The sequence below is a fragment of the Ambystoma mexicanum genome, chromosome 10 (genome assembly GCF_040938575.1).
Source record: "Ambystoma mexicanum isolate Mex_15411 chromosome 10, UKY_AmexF1_1, whole genome shotgun sequence".
In the NCBI taxonomy this organism is placed as follows: Eukaryota; Metazoa; Chordata; class Amphibia; order Caudata; family Ambystomatidae; genus Ambystoma; species Ambystoma mexicanum.
Genome location: NC_090932.1, coordinates 1,536,298,956 through 1,536,325,028, shown reverse-complemented (window position 1 = coordinate 1,536,325,028; position 26,073 = coordinate 1,536,298,956). Strand labels below are relative to the sequence as shown.

Sequence of the window (26,073 nt, the reverse complement as noted above, 5' to 3'; positions counted from 1 at the left end):
CTTCATTTGCACAGCAAACAGGCATGTCTTTCCCATGGCAACAGTGTCTTCTCCAAGCTGCACACACAGACAGCCCTTTCTCAGGCTTAATGTTCTCTTCTGACCTCAGTGGCAGAGCCACACTAAGCAGATGGCTCTGCAAAGGCCCAGGGGCTACAGCAAAAAGCCTGAACAGGGCAAGGCCGCTTCATTTTTGGCAGTGGAGTGGAAGTAGAATTGCAGGGTCCGCCCTATGAGACAGGGTACAAGACGTGAATTACATAGGACCTTTTCACTTTTCCCAGAGTCCCCTGCAAAATCGGGTCTATTTTCAAGGACAAGTGCAATTATCACAAACAGGTAGGTATGTGATGGCATGGAAATGTATCGAAATTGTAATGGTTTGGTCAACAGTTGGAACGCTCAGAGACAAATTGATTCACTTCTTGTCAATGTCCTGGCTGCACTGCAGAAACAGCTGGTCGTCCTGGTGGAGCATCACTTCACCTGTCCCCAAAGGAGCCCATTTCTCGATGCTGTCCTCGCTCCTGTGCAATCCTCCAATGGCTCTTTGCATTCTCAAGCCTCTCCCATGTTGCCTTGGCAGCGGCCTGCCCAATAATCTCTCAGGAGGGCGGGGTCACTTGCCAACAGGCCACCGATCATGCTAAGGGAAAGAGCGCACAGGTAGCAGCCTGCTCATTTGCATGTTTACTCCCAGAATCCTATGCATACCTTGCTACTATATTTGCTGTCAGTTTGGTGAGCGCAAGATGATACAGGTGTTCACCTCAACAAATCTCGGCACTGGAATCCAGGCGGTTTTATGAGTTTGACAAAGGATGCTCAGGATGGAGCTTGCTGGGATCAGTGCAAGTAAAATGGGAATCCATTCCCGGGGCGCACGGGCCTCTGGGTCAGGTGCTTTAGCTTTGCGCAGTGGCAGTATCGTAGCTCATGAGGTTTAACCGAGGCGCGATTATTGCTTATTGAAAACTTTACCCAATACCCCGCCATGACAGCTTGAAATATAGCTGGAATTGGTAATTTTTGACAGTCTCTACGGAGGCTGAACCGATTTGTTTGAAAAGGAGACAATGACGCTTTTACTCCACTGGAGAAGACCTAGCAAGAGGGGTGTGTTTTTCGGAACCCATCCCTTCTATTCTTTGTTCTCTCGTGGCCTACCCTCAACAAAGGGGTTTACTTCCAGAAGCTAGCGCATTCGTAAACTCCAAGCGGCGCAGCGAAGTCTATGGAACCGTGACCATGCAGCAGGTGCATTAAGCGCCTCAGTTGTCTCGCTGCCTTCCTGATCTCACGACATGAAAACCATGAGCTTTCAGAACCTAGCAGACAGTGACCTGTCTGCCTTCGATCCTCTTTGCCACATCTGCTCTTGCGAAAGTCATCAGATTGTTGGATGGTTACTCAGGGAGGTCTGGCTGCCACTGAAGCCAACCACAGCAGAGGGGTCGCTTTACCTTTGGCCTTCGCTCACCATCTCAGTCTTCCCAAGAGAGGCAAAAGGGCATTTCTGTCCCCATGCATTCTATAGACACATATTCACGTGGAGTCAACAACCCGACCTCTCTTGGTGTGACGAATCAACTTCCGGGGCACTAGTGGTCCAGGGAGGAATATCGCTTTCTAGACCATCAATCAGTCCCACACCTCTAGTACACCGGAAGGGGTCCGAACAGTGGACGGAACGTCAGGCTGGTTAGTTGCAACAGAGCGAAAAAACAATTGTGACCCACTGATAAAAGGGACTGTCCAGTCAAGGTTGTATACAAATATCTACTTTAGTATTAATACAACAGACAGTTCTAACACACTACAAAATACAACCCACCCTATAAAGGAAAACAGGGGACAGACAGTTTCACAAAGGAGAGGGATGCACTCTGGATACTGACAGGAGTGCAGTCGGTAAAGCAATCAGTCTGAACTGTTCAAGGTTATTTGGTTGCAGCAGCAAGGGAGCAAGAGGTCGTAAATGTCACTAAGGGCCTTCGGAGAAGGACCAGGGGGACAGAACCACAATGTAACTGGTGTTTGAGATGATCTTGGTACTCGACAGCATCGAGTGGCTTCCAGCATGCTTTGTAGCTCCGGCGACAGAGTTCAAGAGGGACGACAGATGCGGATATCAGTTGGCAGGCAGTTTGGTAAGCGAGGCTGGGCGGACGGCTGCAGGCTGCCCTACCCGGCGGCTCGGGGTGAAGAATCGTTGTCTGTGTGCTGGTTGGTGGATCTGGAACGCTGGTCGAGGGTTCTCAGACGGCTTTAGTGACTGCAGCGTGAGAACAGCCACAGTGGTGCAGCCGGTCGCAGTTTGAGAGCTCGACTGCTTCGAAAAAGTCCTTAAAAGATGGACGCTGGTTGATGCTTGTTGTGGCACTCCTCCGAGCTTCTTCTCAATGCTTGGGTCGACGTTTAAGGCGGCCGACCCAAAGCTGAGAAGAGTGTTTGCCGGCAACGGCCTTGTCCTTTGTTCAGAGACTCTCTGGCACTTCCCACCTAGGAAGCTTGCTGGCTTAACCTAGCAGGGCACGCTGTGTGCTGGCTGGGTACCGGTTCTGGTGCTGCTTGATGGATCCTCTGAGTCGGGTATCTCCCTCTGTTCCCTGGGAGATGTTTTGGGAGGTATTTTGCTTCCCTCTTGGAAATCCTGGACTTCCTTCACTGGCGGAAGCCGTGAGGCAGACTGTACCATCACCGAGGGTCCGAATGAGTCCTTCTTCGTACTCCTTTTGAAGTCGTCGGATGATCTGCTCAGTGAGGGGCTCAGCCCTCTTTTAAAGCCAAATGGGCCCCAGTGATTGGAGCATGCTAAGCCTACCTTAAAGACCCAATCCTGGGTCCCCACCACCAATCTTCTGTCATGCGTAAGGTCATGACCAGAGTGCTTTGCAACAGGAAAGGTAAGGGGTGACAACATGTACTACTAAGCCGCACCCATCTTCCTGTCTCCTGTGGATCAAAGTGGCTCTCTGGTTAATTGAGCTCGAGAACAGACTGTCTGCATCAAATCACATATATCTTCCCTCTGAAAGGGGGTGGCCCTGCAGCGGTTGCCTACTGTAAACAGTTGTTCCACACATGACATTCAATGGCCTTCATACAGAGGGGTGGGAGCTAGCTTCAAGCTGACACATTGCATATGAAAAAGGTGTTGGGGTTTCCTGCCCTGTGTTAGTTCTGTGAACAGGCCTCTTGGCAGGCCTGCTTCACTTAACTCTCATCAGTATGCGCTGCCATCAGAGAGAACCTAACAATAGGCAGGGCATATCGAGGGAGCCTTTGCTATTTTAAGTAGGCTGACCAGGGCCGGAGGAAGGCGTTGCCTTCCCCCTTCAGAGATGCTTTGATGTACCCATGGCTGTCACATTGCAGCTAAATGTGACAGGAGGACCGCACCGGTAGACTGTGTCCCCCAGAGTGCACTTGACTATGTGTTTGTTGTGCAGTGTCCATTGGGAAATGTGTGCGGGATAGCCCCACACATTTCCAGGAGGTTTACCTACCAACATTCCATTTCTTTTTTACAAGTATCAAACCAGCCCAGGCGGAGCGCACACTCCCCGTGCGGATGGTCTAATTCCTCACTCTTGGTCAGGTTCTTCAATTCCTACCAGTCAAGTGGTCTCTTCTGTCTGTGTCTGCACTTCATTTGCACAGCAAACAGGCATGTCTTTCCCATGGCAACAGTGTCTTCTCCAAGCTGCACACACAGACAGCCCTTTCTCAGGCTTAATGTTCTCTTCTGACCTCAGTGGCAGAGCCACACTAAGCAGATGGCTCTGCAAAGGCCCAGGGGCTACAGCAAAAAGCCTGAACAGGGCAAGGCCGCTTCATTTTTGGCAGTGGAGTGGAAGTAGAATTGCAGGGTCCGCCCTATGAGACAGGGTACAAGACGTGAATTACATAGGACCTTTTCACTTTTCCCAGAGTCCCCTGCAAAATCGGGTCTATTTTCAAGGACAAGTGCAATTATCACAAACAGGTAGGTATGTGATGGCATGGAAATGTATCGAAATTGTAATGGTTTGGTCAACAGTTGGAACGCTCAGAGACAAATTGATTCACTTCTTGTCAATGTCCTGGCTGCACTGCAGAAACAGCTGGTCGTCCTGGTGGAGCATCACTTCACCTGTCCCCAAAGGAGCCCATTTCTCGATGCTGTCCTCGCTCCTGTGCAATCCTCCAATGGCTCTTTGCATTCTCAAGCCTCTCCCATGTTGCCTTGGCAGCGGCCTGCCCAATAATCTCTCAGGAGGGCGGGGTCACTTGCCAACAGGCCACCGATCATGCTAAGGGAAAGAGCGCACAGGTAGCAGCCTGCTCATTTGCATGTTTACTCCCAGAATCCTATGCATACCTTGCTACTATATTTGCTGTCAGTTTGGTGAGCGCAAGATGATACAGGTGTTCACCTCAACAAATCTCGGCACTGGAATCCAGGCGGTTTTATGAGTTTGACAAAGGATGCTCAGGATGGAGCTTGCTGGGATCAGTGCAAGTAAAATGGGAATCCATTCCCGGGGCGCACGGGCCTCTGGGTCAGGTGCTTTAGCTTTGCGCAGTGGCAGTATCGTAGCTCATGAGGTTTAACCGAGGCGCGATTATTGCTTATTGAAAACTTTACCCAATACCCCGCCATGACAGCTTGAAATATAGCTGGAATTGGTAATTTTTGACAGTCTCTACGGAGGCTGAACCGATTTGTTTGAAAAGGAGACAATGACGCTTTTACTCCACTGGAGAAGACCTAGCAAGAGGGGTGTGTTTTTCGGAACCCATCCCTTCTATTCTTTGTTCTCTCGTGGCCTACCCTCAACAAAGGGGTTTACTTCCAGAAGCTAGCGCATTCGTAAACTCCAAGCGGCGCAGCGAAGTCTATGGAACCGTGACCATGCAGCAGGTGCATTAAGCGCCTCAGTTGTCTCGCTGCCTTCCTGATCTCACGACATGAAAACCATGAGCTTTCAGAACCTAGCAGACAGTGACCTGTCTGCCTTCGATCCTCTTTGCCACATCTGCTCTTGCGAAAGTCATCAGATTGTTGGATGGTTACTCAGGGAGGTCTGGCTGCCACTGAAGCCAACCACAGCAGAGGGGTCGCTTTACCTTTGGCCTTCGCTCACCATCTCAGTCTTCCCAAGAGAGGCAAAAGGGCATTTCTGTCCCCATGCATTCTATAGACACATATTCACGTGGAGTCAACAACCCGACCTCTCTTGGTGTGACGAATCAACTTCCGGGGCACTAGTGGTCCAGGGAGGAATATCGCTTTCTAGACCATCAATCAGTCCCACACCTCTAGTACACCGGAAGGGGTCCGAACAGTGGACGGAACGTCAGGCTGGTTAGTTGCAACAGAGCGAAAAAACAATTGTGACCCACTGATAAAAGGGACTGTCCAGTCAAGGTTGTATACAAATATCTACTTTAGTATTAATACAACAGACAGTTCTAACACACTACAAAATACAACCCACCCTATAAAGGAAAACAGGGGACAGACAGTTTCACAAAGGAGAGGGATGCACTCTGGATACTGACAGGAGTGCAGTCGGTAAAGCAATCAGTCTGAACTGTTCAAGGTTATTTGGTTGCAGCAGCAAGGGAGCAAGAGGTCGTAAATGTCACTAAGGGCCTTCGGAGAAGGACCAGGGGGACAGAACCACAATGTAACTGGTGTTTGAGATGATCTTGGTACTCGACAGCATCGAGTGGCTTCCAGCATGCTTTGTAGCTCCGGCGACAGAGTTCAAGAGGGACGACAGATGCGGATATCAGTTGGCAGGCAGTTTGGTAAGCGAGGCTGGGCGGACGGCTGCAGGCTGCCCTACCCGGCGGCTCGGGGTGAAGAATCGTTGTCTGTGTGCTGGTTGGTGGATCTGGAACGCTGGTCGAGGGTTCTCAGACGGCTTTAGTGACTGCAGCGTGAGAACAGCCACAGTGGTGCAGCCGGTCGCAGTTTGAGAGCTCGACTGCTTCGAAAAAGTCCTTAAAAGATGGACGCTGGTTGATGCTTGTTGTGGCACTCCTCCGAGCTTCTTCTCAATGCTTGGGTCGACGTTTAAGGCGGCCGACCCAAAGCTGAGAAGAGTGTTTGCCGGCAACGGCCTTGTCCTTTGTTCAGAGACTCTCTGGCACTTCCCACCTAGGAAGCTTGCTGGCTTAACCTAGCAGGGCACGCTGTGTGCTGGCTGGGTACCGGTTCTGGTGCTGCTTGATGGATCCTCTGAGTCGGGTATCTCCCTCTGTTCCCTGGGAGATGTTTTGGGAGGTATTTTGCTTCCCTCTTGGAAATCCTGGACTTCCTTCACTGGCGGAAGCCGTGAGGCAGACTGTACCATCACCGAGGGTCCGAATGAGTCCTTCTTCGTACTCCTTTTGAAGTCGTCGGATGATCTGCTCAGTGAGGGGCTCAGCCCTCTTTTAAAGCCAAATGGGCCCCAGTGATTGGAGCATGCTAAGCCTACCTTAAAGACCCAATCCTGGGTCCCCACCACCAATCTTCTGTCATGCGTAAGGTCATGACCAGAGTGCTTTGCAACAGGAAAGGTAAGGGGTGACAACATGTACTACTAAGCCGCACCCATCTTCCTGTCTCCTGTGGATCAAAGTGGCTCTCTGGTTAATTGAGCTCGAGAACAGACTGTCTGCATCAAATCACATATATCTTCCCTCTGAAAGGGGGTGGCCCTGCAGCGGTTGCCTACTGTAAACAGTTGTTCCACACATGACATTCAATGGCCTTCATACAGAGGGGTGGGAGCTAGCTTCAAGCTGACACATTGCATATGAAAAAGGTGTTGGGGTTTCCTGCCCTGTGTTAGTTCTGTGAACAGGCCTCTTGGCAGGCCTGCTTCACTTAACTCTCATCAGTATGCGCTGCCATCAGAGAGAACCTAACAATAGGCAGGGCATATCGAGGGAGCCTTTGCTATTTTAAGTAGGCTGACCAGGGCCGGAGGAAGGCGTTGCCTTCCCCCTTCAGAGATGCTTTGATGTACCCATGGCTGTCACATTGCAGCTAAATGTGACAGGAGGACCGCACCGGTAGACTGTGTCCCCCAGAGTGCACTTGACTATGTGTTTGTTGTGCAGTGTCCATTGGGAAATGTGTGCGGGATAGCCCCACACATTTCCAGGAGGTTTACCTACCAACATTCCATTTCTTTTTTACAAGTATCAAACCAGCCCAGGCGGAGCGCACACTCCCCGTGCGGATGGTCTAATTCCTCACTCTTGGTCAGGTTCTTCAATTCCTACCAGTCAAGTGGTCTCTTCTGTCTGTGTCTGCACTTCATTTGCACAGCAAACAGGCATGTCTTTCCCATGGCAACAGTGTCTTCTCCAAGCTGCACACACAGACAGCCCTTTCTCAGGCTTAATGTTCTCTTCTGACCTCAGTGGCAGAGCCACACTAAGCAGATGGCTCTGCAAAGGCCCAGGGGCTACAGCAAAAAGCCTGAACAGGGCAAGGCCGCTTCATTTTTGGCAGTGGAGTGGAAGTAGAATTGCAGGGTCCGCCCTATGAGACAGGGTACAAGACGTGAATTACATAGGACCTTTTCACTTTTCCCAGAGTCCCCTGCAAAATCGGGTCTATTTTCAAGGACAAGTGCAATTATCACAAACAGGTAGGTATGTGATGGCATGGAAATGTATCGAAATTGTAATGGTTTGGTCAACAGTTGGAACGCTCAGAGACAAATTGATTCACTTCTTGTCAATGTCCTGGCTGCACTGCAGAAACAGCTGGTCGTCCTGGTGGAGCATCACTTCACCTGTCCCCAAAGGAGCCCATTTCTCGATGCTGTCCTCGCTCCTGTGCAATCCTCCAATGGCTCTTTGCATTCTCAAGCCTCTCCCATGTTGCCTTGGCAGCGGCCTGCCCAATAATCTCTCAGGAGGGCGGGGTCACTTGCCAACAGGCCACCGATCATGCTAAGGGAAAGAGCGCACAGGTAGCAGCCTGCTCATTTGCATGTTTACTCCCAGAATCCTATGCATACCTTGCTACTATATTTGCTGTCAGTTTGGTGAGCGCAAGATGATACAGGTGTTCACCTCAACAAATCTCGGCACTGGAATCCAGGCGGTTTTATGAGTTTGACAAAGGATGCTCAGGATGGAGCTTGCTGGGATCAGTGCAAGTAAAATGGGAATCCATTCCCGGGGCGCACGGGCCTCTGGGTCAGGTGCTTTAGCTTTGCGCAGTGGCAGTATCGTAGCTCATGAGGTTTAACCGAGGCGCGATTATTGCTTATTGAAAACTTTACCCAATACCCCGCCATGACAGCTTGAAATATAGCTGGAATTGGTAATTTTTGACAGTCTCTACGGAGGCTGAACCGATTTGTTTGAAAAGGAGACAATGACGCTTTTACTCCACTGGAGAAGACCTAGCAAGAGGGGTGTGTTTTTCGGAACCCATCCCTTCTATTCTTTGTTCTCTCGTGGCCTACCCTCAACAAAGGGGTTTACTTCCAGAAGCTAGCGCATTCGTAAACTCCAAGCGGCGCAGCGAAGTCTATGGAACCGTGACCATGCAGCAGGTGCATTAAGCGCCTCAGTTGTCTCGCTGCCTTCCTGATCTCACGACATGAAAACCATGAGCTTTCAGAACCTAGCAGACAGTGACCTGTCTGCCTTCGATCCTCTTTGCCACATCTGCTCTTGCGAAAGTCATCAGATTGTTGGATGGTTACTCAGGGAGGTCTGGCTGCCACTGAAGCCAACCACAGCAGAGGGGTCGCTTTACCTTTGGCCTTCGCTCACCATCTCAGTCTTCCCAAGAGAGGCAAAAGGGCATTTCTGTCCCCATGCATTCTATAGACACATATTCACGTGGAGTCAACAACCCGACCTCTCTTGGTGTGACGAATCAACTTCCGGGGCACTAGTGGTCCAGGGAGGAATATCGCTTTCTAGACCATCAATCAGTCCCACACCTCTAGTACACCGGAAGGGGTCCGAACAGTGGACGGAACGTCAGGCTGGTTAGTTGCAACAGAGCGAAAAAACAATTGTGACCCACTGATAAAAGGGACTGTCCAGTCAAGGTTGTATACAAATATCTACTTTAGTATTAATACAACAGACAGTTCTAACACACTACAAAATACAACCCACCCTATAAAGGAAAACAGGGGACAGACAGTGTGGAAACAGAGAAATTGACATGAGGCCGGGAAGCCCAAATGGAAACACACCAACACAGGTTACAAAGGACCATATAAAGCGCTTTATTTCAAAGTTACAAAGTTACCAAGTTATCAAGGTCAATTGACATGCGAATAGCTATTCGGCCCTCTGACTAACACACAAACCTTCAACGTTAGGTTCGCACTGAAAGTGGGAGAGACCGATCATCGGGATGCTTGGGTTTTTATACATTTAGTACTGCATTGGCCAGCCCTCTTACAAGTTAACCATTTCTGGAACCATGGCTAGGGTTCGTAGCCAGGTCGAACATACAATCTCCATATATTAGATCGGTTCCGCTGATACAGTTACATATTTACACCTAGGCTAAACAGAGGACAGGGTCTTAGTTCATGACCCTAACAAGTAGCCTGCGGACATATTATTCATTCACGTGTGCGGAGGTCACCATGGCCGAAGTCTTACTCGCAATGTCATTCGGCCTCCATTTTGTGATTCGGGGTGACTTCCACACTGCAAGAATACCTAAAATGGTGGCTAGATCCAAGATGGCAGCTTACACAATATATTAAGGTCAAGACCTTGCCGCGGAACCTATGTTCACAATATTCTTTAGACAGCTTGGCGTAGGCCAACATACATTTAAACAATGCGATTGGGGTCACAATATTATATCGATTTCCACAGACCCTCCTTTTGGCCTATGCCAAGTGCTAAAACATAATTTTCTAATACTTTTGAAAATACTTGAAGGCATTATCATCCATAGGTTCCGCATCATTGTCTGAAATATCAATAGCCATAAGGTCGTTCGTAAGAACTTCTTGCAACATGAACTCTTTAGATGCTGTCTTCGGAGTGTATATCTTACGCCCTATTGCGCTCATTACCTGGGCACAACATTCCCCCATCATTCCGCATATACTTGGGAGGCATTGGAAACAACAGCAAAGAAATAACAGAGTCCCTAAAATACCTAAAATGACAGAAAGCACCTTCCACCCCCAAGATCGCAGAGAATCCCAAAACCAGGTACTAAGGCTCCAGTCTCCTACTGGGATATGGACTTCAGAACTAAGAATGTGTAAGTTCTGAATTGCTTTAAATATTGTTGGTGAAGAATCTGGTACAAAAACGCAACAAGCGGACCCCACTAATTTACATACTCCACCTCGTTCGGCTAAAATGACATCTAATGCCATTCGATTTTGCAGTGCTACCAATCTTATCGCCTTTTGCTCTAAGGTCATATTGTAAAGTATGTCCGTGGTCCGGTTGATCGTTTTCTCCAATACCCTCGCTAATCCCCTAATGTTTTCTGAATTTGCTATTTGTCCCCAAAAGGGGACTACTGATTTGGCTATATCCCCGAACACTTGTCCGGGGGTATCTCCATCACTATCTCGTCGCGGGCGAGCCTTGGATACCTCTAAGGTACTGGCTATAAATACACCTGGTAACAATATCCCTAAATAACAGGTCCCCTGCCAATCCTTGGGCAACCAGGGAAAAGCTAAACTACCACAAACAAAATAAACGGGTCCCCCTACATACAAAGGCCTATTTTCCCCAGTCAAATTTACAATATGTATACAAGGCTCAAAATCTCCCATTGGCCTAGTGCCATTTCTTTGTACACAGAAAGGGACAGAATCAGGATTGTGATTTACAGAATAAGAAGGAGTCATGGCATCCTTATTGCCTATCGGAGCCATCTTGAAAGAAACTAGATTTTGGAAAGGAAAGGAAAGCTTATCAGACGGCCTAATAGAAGCGATATTAGGTCTACTCCTATTTGCGAAAAGCGAGCATCCCAGGGGAGTCAATTCACGTCTCTCAAATTCATTCAAATTAGTGCCATCGAAGTTCCCTGAGATGCTATCATTCCATCGGCCAAAGAAGAGTGCTCTAAGAGAGGCATAGCAGGAAGTCGTTAGAGGTAAGGGATGTATATACCATCCCAGTCCCTTGTTCCCATGTTGTGGCAAATGCGTGCAAATCCAACAATTACTCTTATTAAAAATAGCATGCGTAGCATTCATCACTATCATCAGGGTGTTATTATAATATTTCTGTCTATGCCGAGAGTCCCTAGGGGACAGAGTGTGAAGGTGTACAGAGGGAGTCAAAACAGTTGTTACAATTTCGGTCGGTAACAGAGGCTTCAAAGGATAAATCTCTTCAAAGTACCAAAGTCCCACGGCAGCAGTTGCAAAACTAACAATAATCAAAACAAGAACACAACAGTACGTTTTCAGGGCCCAGGCACATTGTCCATTATTCGAACTGGTCACCTCCTTATCTAATAGTTCAATACGAGGAGCAGCGGTGAAGGCGGCAGGCATCATGGTTGTCCCGATCGACGGCCCCAATGTTCGTTGCTGGCGGCACTTCGGCCGCGCGACTTCTTAGTCCTTCCCAACCCTAGCCAACAGAACCCTCCTTTTCTGTGTTCCGAAAAAAAGGGAAATACAATAGTATTCCAATCACTCCTTTTTCTTCCAGATGCATGATACTCGTGCAACGATTTTATTTTCGTGCTCGAAGGTTGTACCTGATGGTACCCAGGTTTTCCGAATCCAAAAGCAAAGTATCGTCGCTCCCTGAGGGGAGCGTCACGTCGGTGGCGACGGAAGTCGCAGAACTTGAAACCAGAGTTTCCGGAAGTGATTGATCAAGGGAGTGCGGAGACAAAATGGACGGCTCCCCGAGCTCCTCAGGCTCAGAGAACTTCTCCGACGCACTCACAACGCTGCTTGCTACTCCGAGATCAGAAGGTGTAGCATCAGCGAGGGGTTCTGTTTCTTCTGTAACTTGTGGCGTCGGGTGAGGGATCTTCTTGATGTGTGTTGCATGTATCCAGTTCTTCTTTCCTGCCACCCGCACTGCCGTCCTGGTGACCAATAAAACCTGGTAGGGTCCCCGCCAGCGAGGCGCGAGACAGGAAGACCTTTCGTAGGCCTTTACCAGGATCCAGCTGCCGGGCAATATATCGTGTCCTGGGCCCCTAAACCGTACAGGTAAGGCGGCCTTCACCTGGTGGTAGATGAAATACAGGTTTTTAGTCAATTGATTACAATAATCTACAAGCAATACATTCTCCACATCCCTCAGGGCTTTAGGTTTAGGGAGGCCCCAAATATTAGCAGGCCTTCCCATTACCACCTCAAATGGAGAAAGCCCAGTTCTAGTCTGGGGTGTGGTGCGCATAGCTAACAATACAATAGGTAAAGCATCTGGCCATTTTAATTTAGTCTCAGCACATGTTTTTGCAAGTTTGTTTTTCAAAATACCGTTGTGTCTTTCTACCAACCCCGCACTTTGAGGGTGCCTAGCTGAATGAAAACGTTTCTCAATCCCTAAGGCAACACATATTTGCAATATTACAGCTGCGATGAAATGTGGGCCGTTATCCGACCAGATTATCCTCGGGAGCCCAAATCGAGGAAAATATTCTTTCACCAAGATCTTTGCGGTGGTCATGGCGGTAGCATCTTTGGCAGGGAAAGCCTCGACCCACTTGCTAAAAGCACAAATGATAACAAGAACATATTTCAAGTTATTACAACGTTCCATTTCAATGAAATCAAGGTGAATGGTTTCAAAGGGGACAGAGGGGGGCCCGAAACTACCCCTTGGAGTCACTGTCCCTTTACCCACATTGTGTTGTAGGCAAATCATACAATTACTAACGTATTTTCAGTTTCCAAAATTTTATCATTCACCCAAACCTGCTGTAATATCTTCGCAATTTGCTGGGCACACACATGTGTTGGACCGTGTGCCATTGTGACCATTGCTAATACATAAGAATCAGGAAGCAACCATTTCCCGTCAGATGCGTCCACCCAACACCCTTCGTCATCCAATTTCCCCATGCCTTCAGCCCATTTCCTAGATTCATCAACAGAGGCATCAGTCTGAATATCTCGCACAGACCCAATGCCTTCATCTATTATACAACCATCTCTTACTTCCCTTGAGGTATACATGTCTGTGCTAAGGTCTGTAGCTGTTTGTCTAGCTATCGAGTCTGCAAAAGCATTTCCTTTGCCCACATCATCTATGACCTTACGATGAGCTGCACATTTCATAATCGCTAGTTGTTTAGGGAGTGAGAGTGCTAAAAGTAACTGTACTATTAAGGGACCATGCTGAATCTTGGTCCCATGTGAGGTCAGAAACCCTCTTTCCGACCACAATTTTCCGAAGTTGTGAGCCACCCCAAAGGCGTACTGACTATCCGTATAGATATTAACTCTATGCCCTTGGGAGAGCTCACAAGCACGAGTCAACGCTATAATCTCTGCGGCCTGCGCAGAGTTATGCGGAATCCTTTTAGTTTCTACGATCTTGTTCAAAGTAGTAACTGCATAAGCAGCTGTAGATGTGCCATTCGGAAGTTTAAAGCAGGAGCCATCACAAAACAGCTCCCCTTCCACATTCTCCAAAGGAGTATCTGAGAGGTCTATTCTGCCCTTTGTTTCTTGTTCGGTGGCGTACAGGCAGTCATGTGATCCATCATCGCCGCAAGCAGAAGTTTGCGGGAGAGGCAAAAGTTCAGCCGGATTGAGAACACAACACCTTTTAATTTGGATATGAGGTGCAAATAGAACTAATTCATACCTGGTCAACCGGGCAGAAGTAAGGTGTTGTGTTTGAGTTTTATTCAATAGAATATCAACAGAGTGAGGTACCATCAGAATCAAATCGTGGCCTAGGACCATCCCCTCACTCTGTTTTACAGACGCAGCAGCAGCAGCAACAGCGCGCAGACATCGCGGCAAAGCGCATGCGACAGGATCAAGGGCGGAGGAATAATAGCCGCACGGCCTATTCTTCCCTCCATGTTCCTGCGTTAACACAGACAAAGCACATCCATTACATTCATGCACAAACAACACAAAGGCCTTATCGTAATTTGGTGTACCCAGAACCGGTGCTGAACACAGCGCGGCTTTGAGAAGCTCAAATGATCGTTGATGTTCCGATTCCCATGGCAGTGGCAAAGAAATGCCCTTCCTCGTCAAAGCCAACATCGGTTTTACCACTAGGGCAAAATTCGGGATCCACAGTCTACAGTAGGACGCCATCCCTATCAGGGCTCTGACTTCCTTCTGTGTTTTTGGGACAGACATGCCAGAAATGTGTTTTATTCGTTCAGGTGTCAATCTTCTCCCCTCCTTTGACAGGAGGTAGCCTAAATAGGCAACCTCCTGGCAACAATATTGAAATTTCTTAAGTGAAGCTTTGTGACCATGTTCAGCTAAATGAACAAGCAACAATATAGTGCCTTCTTTACAAGCTTTCTCAGAGTCTGCAGCTAAGAGCAAATCGTCTACATATTGAAGCAGCGTGCAAGTAGGTGGCAGTTCAAGGGTGTCGAGCTGCTCTTTTAAGGCTCTACTATAGATACTAGGACTTTCAGTGTACCCTTGAGGTGCCCTTGTGAATGTAAATGAGCGTCCCCCCAAGGTGAACGCAAACAAATACCTGCTCTCCTTGTGTATCGGAATACTAAAGAAGGCGTTTTTCAAATCTACGACACTGAAGTGCGTAGCCGTAGCAGGGATCATTGTTAAGATTGTTGTTACATCCGGCACGATTGGAAATTGTGGGGCCACTACCCGGTTAATAGCACGAAGATCTATTATAAACCGGTACGGAATTGCATTGTCGCCTTTCTTATATACCGGTAAGATCGGACTATTACATAAGCTACCTGTAATCTCTTCGATCACTCCACGATGTACAAAATCGGAGACAATGCATTTCAAAGCGCGCTCGCCCTCAACTGAAATTTTATATTGCGGAATGCGCGGCAGTTTAACCCCATGTTTCAATACTATCTTAACAGGGTCAATGTGCAATATCCCGACATCATTGTCGGCTATTGCCCACAAATATTCTGGGACAATGCCAAATTCGGGAGGTAGAGGTCGGGTCAAGTATTGGGAGTTAAAAGGTTGCTGTGGTAAAACTGTTAATTTTATTCCGTCAGGGGAACAATGAATCACTGCGTTCAATTTCTTCAACAAATTTAACCCCAGCAAATTTTCTCCACAGTTTGAAGTAAGAAGAAAAGGGCACTGGTCTGTAAAAGGGCCCAAAGAAATGGGTACCGGTGCAGAGACCGGACAAACAGTTGGTATACCAGAGAACCCTATAGAAACATCCGTTTGCCCTGACAGGGGAATGTTTGGAACCCGAGAATGGTCAATGGAGCACTTCTGCGCTCCAGTGTCGATCAAGAACTGATGTTTCCTATTCCCCACCAATAATTCAACATAGGGGCCCTTCTGAATAACGGGAATAGGTAAAGGTTCCAAACGCTGCTTCGGGCAATCCTAGTAAGGCAGAACTTCATCAAAGGGAAGTTCCTCAGAAAGATAGACGGTGGAAGGGTGATCAAATATATTTCTTGAGTCCATACTCGAAGTCTGATTTTCCTGTGAAAAAGGTTGCTGGGGATCTCGTAGAAGCTGACCTCTATCAGGACCCCCTGCTCCAGGGCGGCCCTGTGGTCGCCTACCCATACCTCCGAATGTGCCTCCTGACCTCTGACGGAGGGCAGGGCACTGTGCTCGCCAGTGACCTTCCTGGCGGCAATAAGCACACTGATTAATATTAATAGAATTTAGAGGAGTATTTCCTCTTGGAATGTACTGACCTCTAGTTTGTGTCGTACCTCCTCTGGGGTGCCTGACAATTTGCTGCAACAATACCTTAGTCTTTAGGTCACCCCTTCTTTTTTCGATTTTCTCTTTCTCGTTATTAACCCGATTTTCATAATACTGAGCCATATGCAAAACCTCTGACTGAGATTTTGCCTGCCAAGCGCTCTCTGAGGACATAATTTGTGACTGGATGTCGGGCAACAATCCACGCACAAATTTGTCCACAAACAACCTCTTCCCCGACTCTGTACCCAAATCCTGTCCACTGAAGTCGGAGAACACCTGTTCAAACCTATTAAAGAATTCAGTGGTACCTTCAGTTTTTCCTTGGACACAGGCCGTAAGCTTGTCCCAAATAATCCTTTTTTCTGGAATTATAGTTTTCAATTTGGCAACTATTCTATCAGGTAAAGTGAGTATTACCTGGGGTGGTTTCTCACCAGCTGGTCGTTCCCCATCTATTCTAGTTAGATTTACCCATGTATCCCCTAACCCCGGCACATCATCTACCGTCCGTACCTGCTTCCATACATCAACAGGTAAAAGCACTGGAAACAATAAATCCATGTCACTTAAGGTGAACACGGAAGACTGCAAAACGGATTCTATTTCTTTATAAAACCCTGTCGGGTTCTTCCTAATATCAGGGACTGATTGTCTGATCGTGTTCACTTCCTGTCGAGAGAACGGGACGTGAACAAACTGTGATACGTAATGTGCTGGGATATCCACCGCGGGAGCACCAGTCGCCGCGTTGGCGGGGATTTCTACTTTTGGGACAAGGGTCGGAGGGACCTCTCTCATAGGCAACTGAGATATAGGGACCTCCGACCGCTTACTGAGTAATAAGGCCAAATCAAGCGCTAAAGCAGCTGTGGAAGTGTCAGGCGAAAAAGCTCTTTTACAAATACCTAATAACTCTGTGGGGCAACCAACCTTCTTTCTTATACATTCTTCCTGCAAGTGCTGTACCATCACTTGAATTACCTTCCTTTGCATTTCTACCGTATATTGACTATATGTATCGTATACCTCATCCGGCGGTATTGATGAATCCGAGATCCATCGAACCGCATCTCTAGTACAGATCCGTACTTCCTCGGGTGCTGATCTTCGGCACGAAAGGAACCGTTTCTGCATATATATCCTATCGTCCTCATCATCCTCATTTTGTAATCTTTCAAAATCCTGTCTAAACTCAAACAATCTATCAACATGTCCATATACTTTCTGTTCGGTATCCCTTGAGAGTGCCAAAGCGTTCAGATCTCTTACCCCTTGTGGGAGATCCGAAGTCTGCAATCTACCCCACATTACACCTAAATGAATCCCCAGTCCTTCAATAAAAACGTTTTTCTCAGGAAAATCGTGCAAATTAGATAATGTTGAAAATACCTCAGTTTGATCACCTTTTTCCATGCAATGTTTAGCCCAAGCAAATAGTTCCTGTTTCCTGCCCGCAGGAACAGTACTACGAGTCACTATCCTCGACCCTGCACCAGGATCTGATTTAATAAACACAGGACTCCCCGAAATCGAAAGTGTAGGTGAACCTAACATGGGTGCAGGGGAAAGAGGTAAAGTAACAGACGAAATAGACGGAGGAGCGACAACTAAGGAACTAGGGGTAGTAGGCTGTGTAAGAGGAGTAGGAATAACGATAGGAGCAATAGCAGGAATGGGAAGAGCGCCCACAACAGGAGCATACGGAGGTGGCGCTGAAGAATCAGGCCTCCGTTCGTTTAATATTTTCTCAATAAACTCCTCGGAAACATGGAAATCTTTAGAAGGGTAAATTTTCTGGACTCCGAGCGAAAAAGCTCTGTCCATTTTCTGGGTTTCATCTAATCGTTTTTCCTTGTCATATAACAATGCCTTTTCGGCATTCGTTTTATGACGTCGTGCATGTTTATCCCTACTTTTAAGCTGCTGTAATGCTTCCTTTTTCCAATTTTGTAACACATCAAAGGCTGCTGGCCTAGCCTTCTTCTTAAGCAAAATCGACTCTAAGTATTCAATACGGGGGATCTCAAAACTACCATTGATTGGCCACTGAAATTCGGAGGCATTTCTGGTCTGTCTGTGCCAAATGTCATTAAATACAATACTACCAATGCCATACTTACAGTACATAGTACACGCCGGCGACCCCTCCTGTGGTGCCGGACGGCTAAATTCCAAAGATTGTCGATCGCTGCGGAATAGAGCCCTAAAACAGCTAGACAATTTCCCAGGCATTTCTCAAAGAATTGGTGTTACCTGGTCCAATAATTGTGTCTGCAGATACAATACGCCAAATTCAAATTGTCAGGGTTAAATTAAGAGCCGGGTCACGACTACACCTGACCAAACCTAAGGAGGACCGTACGGTTTTCAAAGGACTTCAACTAACAAAGTTTACCTGCGTTCAGTGGTTTCGGCAAATCTGCCCGCCTCGGATTTGGACCCTCGTCAAGATGCCGTGTCAGACCGCACGACTATCGCCCAAGGATCGGATCGTGCAGCGCTGCCGAGGTATCGCGTCTCGATCGGTCGGGCCCGCAGAATCACACCGTCCGATCCCGATTCGATAGTCTGCGTCAACCTTCAATGATCCGGCATCAATCTTGAGGGTCCCTATTCGGGCGCCAACTGTGGAAACAGAGAAATTGACATGAGGCCGGGAAGCCCAAATGGAAACACACCAACACAGGTTACAAAGGACCATATAAAGCGCTTTATTTCAAAGTTACAAAGTTACCAAGTTATCAAGGTCAATTGACATGCGAATAGCTATTCGGCCCTCTGACTAACACACGAACCTTCAACGTTAGGTTCGCACTGAAAGTGGGAGAGACCGATCATCGGGATGCTTGGGTTTTTATACATTTAGTACTGCATTGGCCAGCCCTCTTACAAGTTAACCATTTCTGGAACCATGGCTAGGGTTCGTAGCCAGGTCGAACATACAATCTCCATATATTAGATCGGTTCCGCTGATACAGTTACATATTTACACCTAGGCTAAACAGAGGACAGGGTCTTAGTTCATGACCCTAACAAGTAGCCTGCGGACATATTATTCATTCACGTGTGCGGAGGTCACCATGGCCGAAGTCTTACTCGCAATGTCATTCGGCCTCCATTTTGTGATTCGGGGTGACTTCCACACTGCAAGAATACCTAAAATGGTGGCTAGATCCAAGATGGCAGCTTACACAATATATTAAGGTCAAGACCTTGCCGCGGAACCTATGTTCACAATATTCTTTAGACAGCTTGGCGTAGGCCAACATACATTTAAACAATGCGATTGGGGTCACAATATTATATCGATTTCCACAACAGTTTCACAAAGGAGAGGGATGCACTCTGGATACTGACAGGAGTGCAGTCGGTAAAGCAATCAGTCTGAACTGTTCAAGGTTATTTGGTTGCAGCAGCAAGGGAGCAAGAGGTCGTAAATGTCACTAAGGGCCTTCGGAGAAGGACCAGGGGGACAGAACCACAATGTAACTGGTGTTTGAGATGATCTTGGTACTCGACAGCATCGAGTGGCTTCCAGCATGCTTTGTAGCTCCGGCGACAGAGTTCAAGAGGGACGACAGATGCGGATATAAGTTGGCAGGCAGTTTGGTAAGCGAGGCTGGGCGGACGGCTGCAGGCTGCCCTACCCGGCGGCTCGGGGTAAAGAATCGTTGTCTGTGTGCTGGTTGGTGGATCTGGAACGCTGGTCGAGGGTTCTCAGACGGCTTTAGTGACTGCAGCGTGAGAACAGCCACAGTGGTGCAGCCGGTCGCAGTTTGAGAGCTCGACTGCTTCGAAAAAGTCCTTAAAAGATGGACGCTGGTTGATGCTTGTTGTGGCACTCCTCCGAGCTTCTTCTCAATGCTTGGGTCGACGTTTAAGGCGGCCGACCCAAAGCTGAGAAGAGTGTTTGCCGGCAACGGCCTTGTCCTTTGTTCAGAGACTCTCTGGCACTTCCCACCTAGGAATCTTGCTGGCTTAACCTAGCAGGGCACGCTGTGTGCTGGCTGGGTACTGGTTCTGGTGCTGCTTGATGGATCCTCTGAGTCGGGTATCTCCCTCTGTTCCGTGGGAGATGTTTTGGGAGGTATTTTGCTTCCCTCTTGGAAATCCTGGACTTCCTTCACTGGCGGAAGCCGTGAGGCAGACTGTACCATCACCGAGGGTCCGAATGAGTCCTTCTTCGTACTCCTTTTGAAGTCGTCGGATGATCTGCTTAGTGAGGGGCTCAGCCCTCTTTTAAAGCCAAATGGGCCCCAGTGATTGGAGCATGCTAAGCCTACCTTAAAGACCCAATCCTGGGTCCCCACCACCAATCTTCTGTCATGCGTAAGGTCATGACCAGAGTGCTTTGCAACAGGAAAGGTAAGGGGTGACAACATGTACTACTAAGCCGCACCCATCTTCCTGTCTCCTGTGGATCAAAGTGGCTCTCTGGTTAATTGAGCTCGAGAACAGACTGTCTGCATCAAATCACATATATCTTCCCTCTGAAAGGGGGTGGCCCTGCAGCGGTTGCCTACTGTAAACAGTTGTTCCACACATGACATTCAATGGCCTTCATACAGAGGGGTGGGAGCTAGCTTCAAGCTGACACATTGCATATGAAAAAGGTGTTGGGGTTTCCTGCCCTGTGTTAGTTCTGTGAACAGGCCTCTTGGCAGGCCTGCTTCACTTAACTCTCATCAGTATGCGCTGCCATCAGAGAGAACCTAACAATAGGCAGGGCATATCGATGGAGCCTTTGCTATTTTAAGTAGGCTGACCAGGGCCGGAGGAAGGCGTTGCCTTCCCCCTTCAGAGATGCTTTGATGTACCCATGGCTGTCACATTGCAGCTAAATGTGACAGGAGGACCGCACCGGTAGACTGTGTCCCCCAGAGTGCACTTGACTATGTGTTTGTTGTGCAGTGTCCATTGGGAAATGTGTGCGGGATAGCCCCACACATTTCCAGGAGGTTTACCTACCAACATTCCATTTCTTTTTTAAAAGTATCAAACCAGCCCAGGCGGAGCGCACACTCCCCGTGCGGATGGTCTAATTCCTCACTCTTGGTCAGGTTCTTCAATTCCTACCAGTCAAGTGGTCTCTTCTGTCTGTGTCTGCACTTCATTTGCACAGCAAACAGGCATGTCTTTCCCATGGCAACAGTGTCTTCTCCAAGCTGCACACACAGACAGCCGTTTCTCAGGCTAAATGTTCTCTTCTGACCTCAGTGGCAGAGCCACACTAAGCAGATGGCTCTGCAAAGGCCCAGGGGCTACAGCAAAAAGCCTGAACAGGGCAAGGCCGCTTCATTTTTGGCAGTGGAGTGGAAGTAGAATTGCAGGGTCCGCCCTATGAGACAGGGTACAAGACGTGAATTACATAGGACCTTTTCACTTTTCCCAGAGTCCCCTGCAAAATCGGGTCTATTTTCAAGGACAAGTGCAATTATCACAAACAGGTAGGTATGTGATGGCATGGAAATGTATCGAAATTGTAATGGTTTGGTCAACAGTTGGAACGCTCAGAGACAAATTGATTCACTTCTTGTCAATGTCCTGGCTGCACTGCAGAAACAGCTGGTCGTCCTGGTGGAGCATCACTTCACCTGTCCCCAAAGGAGCCCATTTCTCGATGCTGTCCTCGCTCCTGTGCAATCCTCCAATGGCTCTTTGCATTCTCAAGCCTCTCCCATGTTGCCTTGGCAGCGGCCTGCCCAATAATCTCTCAGGAGGGCGGGGTCACTTGCCAACAGGCCACCGATCATGCTAAGGGAAAGAGCGCACAGGTAGCAGCCTGCTCATTTGCATGTTTACTCCCAGAATCCTATGCATACCTTGCTACTATATTTGCTGTCAGTTTGGTGAGCGCAAGATGATACAGGTGTTCACCTCAACAAATCTCGGCACTGGAATCCAGGCGGTTTTATGAGTTTGACAAAGGATGCTCAGGATGGAGCTTGCTGGGATCAGTGCAAGTTAAATGGGAATCCATTCCCGGGGCGCACGGGCCTCTGGGTCAGGTGCTTTAGCTTTGCGCAGTGGCAGTATCGTAGCTCATGAGGTTTAACCGAGGCGCGATTATTGCTTATTGAAAACTTTACCCAATACCCCGCCATGACAGCTTGAAATATAGCTGGAATTGGTAATTTTTGACAGTCTCTACGGAGGCTGAACCGATTTGTTTGAAAAGGAGACAATGACGCTTTTACTCCACTGGAGAAGACCTAGCAAGAGGGGTGTGTTTTTCGGAACCCATCCCTTCTATTCTTTGTTCTCTCGTGGCCTACCCTCAACAAAGGGGTTTACTTCCAGAAGCTAGCGCATTCGTAAACTCCAAGCGGCGCAGCGAAGTCTATGGAACCGTGACCATGCAGCAGGTGCATTAAGCGCCTCAGTTGTCTCGCTGCCTTCCTGATCGCACGACATGAAAACCATGAGCTTTCAGAACCTAGCAGACAGTGACCTGTCTGCCTTCGATCCTCTTTGCCACATCTGCTCTTGCGAAAGTCATCAGATTGTTGGATGGTTACTCAGGGAGGTCTGGCTGCCACTGAAGCCAACCGCAGCAGAGGGGTCGCTTTACCTTTGGCCTTCGCTCACCATCTCAGTCTTCCCAAGAGAGGCAAAAGGGCATTTCTGTCCCCATGCATTCTATAGACACATATTCACGTGGAGTCAACAACCCGACCTCTCTTGGTGTGACGAATCAACTTCCGGGGCACTAGTGGTCCAGGGAGGAATATCGCTTTCTAGACCATCAATCAGTCCCACACCTCTAGTACACCGGAAGGGGTCCGAACAGTGGACGGAACGTCAGGCTGGTTAGTTGCAACAGAGCGAAAAAACAATTGTGACCCACTGATAAAAGGGACTGTCCAGTCAAGGTTGTATACAAATATCTACTTTAGTATTAATACAACAGACAGTTCTAACACACTACAAAATACAACCCACCCTATAAAGGAAAACAGGGGACAGACAGTTTCACAAAGGAGAGGGATGCACTCTGGATACTGACAGGAGTGCAGTCGGTAAAGCAATCAGTCTGAACTGTTCAAGGTTATTTGGTTGCAGCAGCAAGGGAGCAAGAGGTCGTAAATGTCACTAAGGGCCTTCGGAGAAGGACCAGGGGGACAGAACCACAATGTAATTGGTGTTTGAGATGATCTTGGTACTCGACAGCATCGAGTGGCTTCCAGCATGCTTTGTAGCTCCGGCGACAGAGTTCAAGAGGGACGACAGATGCGGATATCAGTTGGCAGGCAGTTTGGTAAGCGAGGCTGGGCGGACGGCTGCAGGCTGCCCTACCCGGCGGCTCGGGGTGAAGAATCGTTGTCTGTGTGCTGGTTGGTGGATCTGGAACGCTGGTCGAGAGTTCTCAGACGGCTTTAGTGACTGCAGCGTGAGAACAGCCACAGTGGTGCAGCCGGTCGCAGTTTGAGAGCTCGACTGCTTCGAAAAAGTCCTTAAAAGATGGACGCTGGTTGATGCTTGTTGTGGCACTCCTCCGAGCTTCTTCTCAATGCTTGGGTCGACGTTTAAGGCGGCCGACCCAAAGCTGAGAAGAGTGTTTGCCGGCAACGGCCTTGTCCTTTGTTCAGAGACTCTCTGGCACTTCCCACCTAGGAAGCTTGCTGGCTTAACCTAGCAGGGCACGCTGTGTGCTGGCTGGGTACCGGTTCTGGTGCTGCTTGATGGATCCTCTGAGTCGGGTATCTCCCTCTGTTCCCTGGGAGATGTTTTGGGAGGTATTTTGCTTCCCTCTTGGAAATCCTGGACTTCCTTCACTGGCGGAAGCCGTGAGGCAGACTGTACCATCACCGAGGGTCCGAATGAGTCCTTCTTCGTACTCCTTTTGAAGTCGTCGGATGATCTGCTTAGTGAGGGGCTCAGCCCTCTTTTAAAGCCAAATGGGCCCCAGTGATTGGAGCATGCTAAGCCTACCTTAAAGACCCAATCCTGGGTCCCCACCACCAATCTTCTGTCATGCGTAAGGTCATGACCAGAGTGCTTTGCAACAGGAAAGGTAAGGGGTGACAACATGTACTACTAAGCCGCACCCATCTTCCTGTCTCCTGTGGATCAAAGTGGCTCTCTGGTTAATTGAGCTCGAGAACAGACTGTCTGCATCAAATCACAAATATCTTCCCTCTGAAAGGGGGTGGCCCTGCAGCGGTTGCCTACTGTAAACAGTTGTTCCACACATGACATTCAATGGCCTTCATACAGAGGGGTGGGAGCTAGCTTCAAGCTGACACATTGCATATGAAAAAGGTGTTGGGGTTTCCTGCCCTGTGTTAGTTCTGTGAACAGGCCTCTTGGCAGGCCTGCTTCACTTAACTCTCATCAGTATGCGCTGCCATCAGAGAGAACCTAACAATAGGCAGGGCATATCGATGGAGCCTTTGCTATTTTAAGTAGGCTGACCAGGGCCGGAGGAAGGCGTTGCCTTCCCCCTTCAGAGATGCTTTGATGTACCCATGGCTGTCACATTGCAGCTAAATGTGACAGGAGGACCGCACCGGTAGACTGTGTCCCCCAGAGTGCACTTGACTATGTGTTTGTTGTGCAGTGTCCATTGGGAAATGTGTGCGGGATAGCCCCACACATTTCCAGGAGGTTTACCTACCAACATTCCATTTCTTTTTTAAAAGTATCAAACCAGCCCAGGCGGAGCGCACACTCCCCGTGCGGATGGTCTAATTCCTCACTCTTGGTCAGGTTCTTCAATTCCTACCAGTCAAGTGGTCTCTTCTGTCTGTGTCTGCACTTCATTTGCACAGCAAACAGGCATGTCTTTCCCATGGCAACAGTGTCTTCTCCAAGCTGCACACACAGACAGCCGTTTCTCAGGCTAAATGTTCTCTTCTGACCTCAGTGGCAGAGCCACACTAAGCAGATGGCTCTGCAAAGGCCCAGGGGCTACAGCAAAAAGCTTGAACAGGGCAAGGCCGCTTCATTTTTGGCAGTGGAGTGGAAGTAGAATTGCAGGGTCCGCCCTATGAGACAGGGTACAAGACGTGAATTACATAGGACCTTTTCACTTTTCCCAGAGTCCCCTGCAAAATCGGGTCTATTTTCAAGGACAAGTGCAATTATCACAAACAGGTAGGTATGTGTTGGCATGGAAATGTATCGAAATTGTAATGGTTTGGTCAACAGTTGGAACGCTCAGAGACAAATTGATTCACTTCTTGTCAATGTCCTGGCTGCACTGCAGAAACAGCTGGTCGTCCTGGTGGAGCATCACTTCACCTGTCCCCAAAGGAGCCCATTTCTCGATGCTGTCCTCGCTCCTGTGCAATCCTCCAATGGCTCTTTGCATTCTCAAGCCTCTCCCATGTTGCCTTGGCAGCGGCCTGCCCAATAATCTCTCAGGAGGGCGGGGTCACTTGCCAACAGGCCACCGATCATGCTAAGGGAAAGAGCGCACAGGTAGCAGCCTGCTCATTTGCATGTTTACTCCCAGAATCCTATGCATACCTTGCTACTATATTTGCTGTCAGTTTGGTGAGCGCAAGATGATACAGGTGTTCACCTCAACAAATCTCGGCACTGGAATCCAGGCCGTTTTATGAGTTTGACAAAGGATGCTCAGGATGGAGCTTGCTGGGATCAGTGCAAGTTAAATGGGAATCCATTCCCGGGGCGCACGGGCCTCTGGGTCAGGTGCTTTAGCTTTGCGCAGTGGCAGTATCGTAGCTCATGAGGTTTAACCGAGGTGCGATTATTGCTTATTGAAAACTTTACCCAATACCCCGCCATGACAGCTTGAAATATAGCTGGAATTGGTAATTTTTGGCAGTCTCTACGGAGGCTGAACCGATTTGTTTGAAAAGGAGACAATGACGCTTTTACTCCACTGGAGAAGACCTAGCAAGAGGGGTGTGTTTTTCGGAACCCATCCCTTCTATTCTTTGTTCTCTCGTGGCCTACCCTCAACAAAGGGGTTTACTTCCAGAAGCTAGCGCATTCGTAAACTCCAAGCGGCGCAGCGAAGTCTATGGAACCGTGACCATGCAGCAGGTGCATTAAGCGCCTCAGTTGTCTCGCTGCCTTCCTGATCTCACGACATGAAAACCATGAGCTTTCAGAACCTAGCAGACAGTGACCTGTCTGCCTTCGATCCTCTTTGCCACATCTGCTCTTGCGAAAGTCATCAGATTGTTGGATGGTTACTCAGGGAGGTCTGGCTGCCACTGAAGCCAACCGCAGCAGAGGGGTCGCTTTACCTTTG

At 48.5% G+C, this 26,073-nt stretch overlaps 5 non-coding genes across 5 annotated transcripts; all 5 read left to right on the top strand.

Annotated features, from left to right (window-relative positions):
* Positions 1-907: 907 nt before the first annotated feature.
* LOC138496467 (U4 spliceosomal RNA) lies at positions 908-1,048 on the top strand. The gene has a single exon (XR_011277976.1). It is a non-coding gene; the product is annotated as a U4 spliceosomal RNA (small nuclear RNA).
* Positions 1,049-4,556: 3,508 nt separating this feature from the next.
* LOC138496466 (U4 spliceosomal RNA) lies at positions 4,557-4,697 on the top strand. The gene has a single exon (XR_011277975.1). It is a non-coding gene; the product is annotated as a U4 spliceosomal RNA (small nuclear RNA).
* Positions 4,698-8,205: 3,508 nt separating this feature from the next.
* On the top strand, positions 8,206-8,346 carry LOC138496465 (U4 spliceosomal RNA). Its single transcript, XR_011277974.1, has one exon. It is a non-coding gene; the product is annotated as a U4 spliceosomal RNA (small nuclear RNA).
* A 13,517-nt stretch (positions 8,347-21,863) lies between these two features.
* Positions 21,864-22,004, top strand: LOC138496464 (U4 spliceosomal RNA). Its single transcript, XR_011277973.1, has one exon. It is a non-coding gene; the product is annotated as a U4 spliceosomal RNA (small nuclear RNA).
* Positions 22,005-25,512: 3,508 nt separating this feature from the next.
* LOC138496652 (U4 spliceosomal RNA) lies at positions 25,513-25,653 on the top strand. Its single transcript, XR_011278144.1, has one exon. It is a non-coding gene; the product is annotated as a U4 spliceosomal RNA (small nuclear RNA).
* Positions 25,654-26,073: the final 420 nt, after the last annotated feature.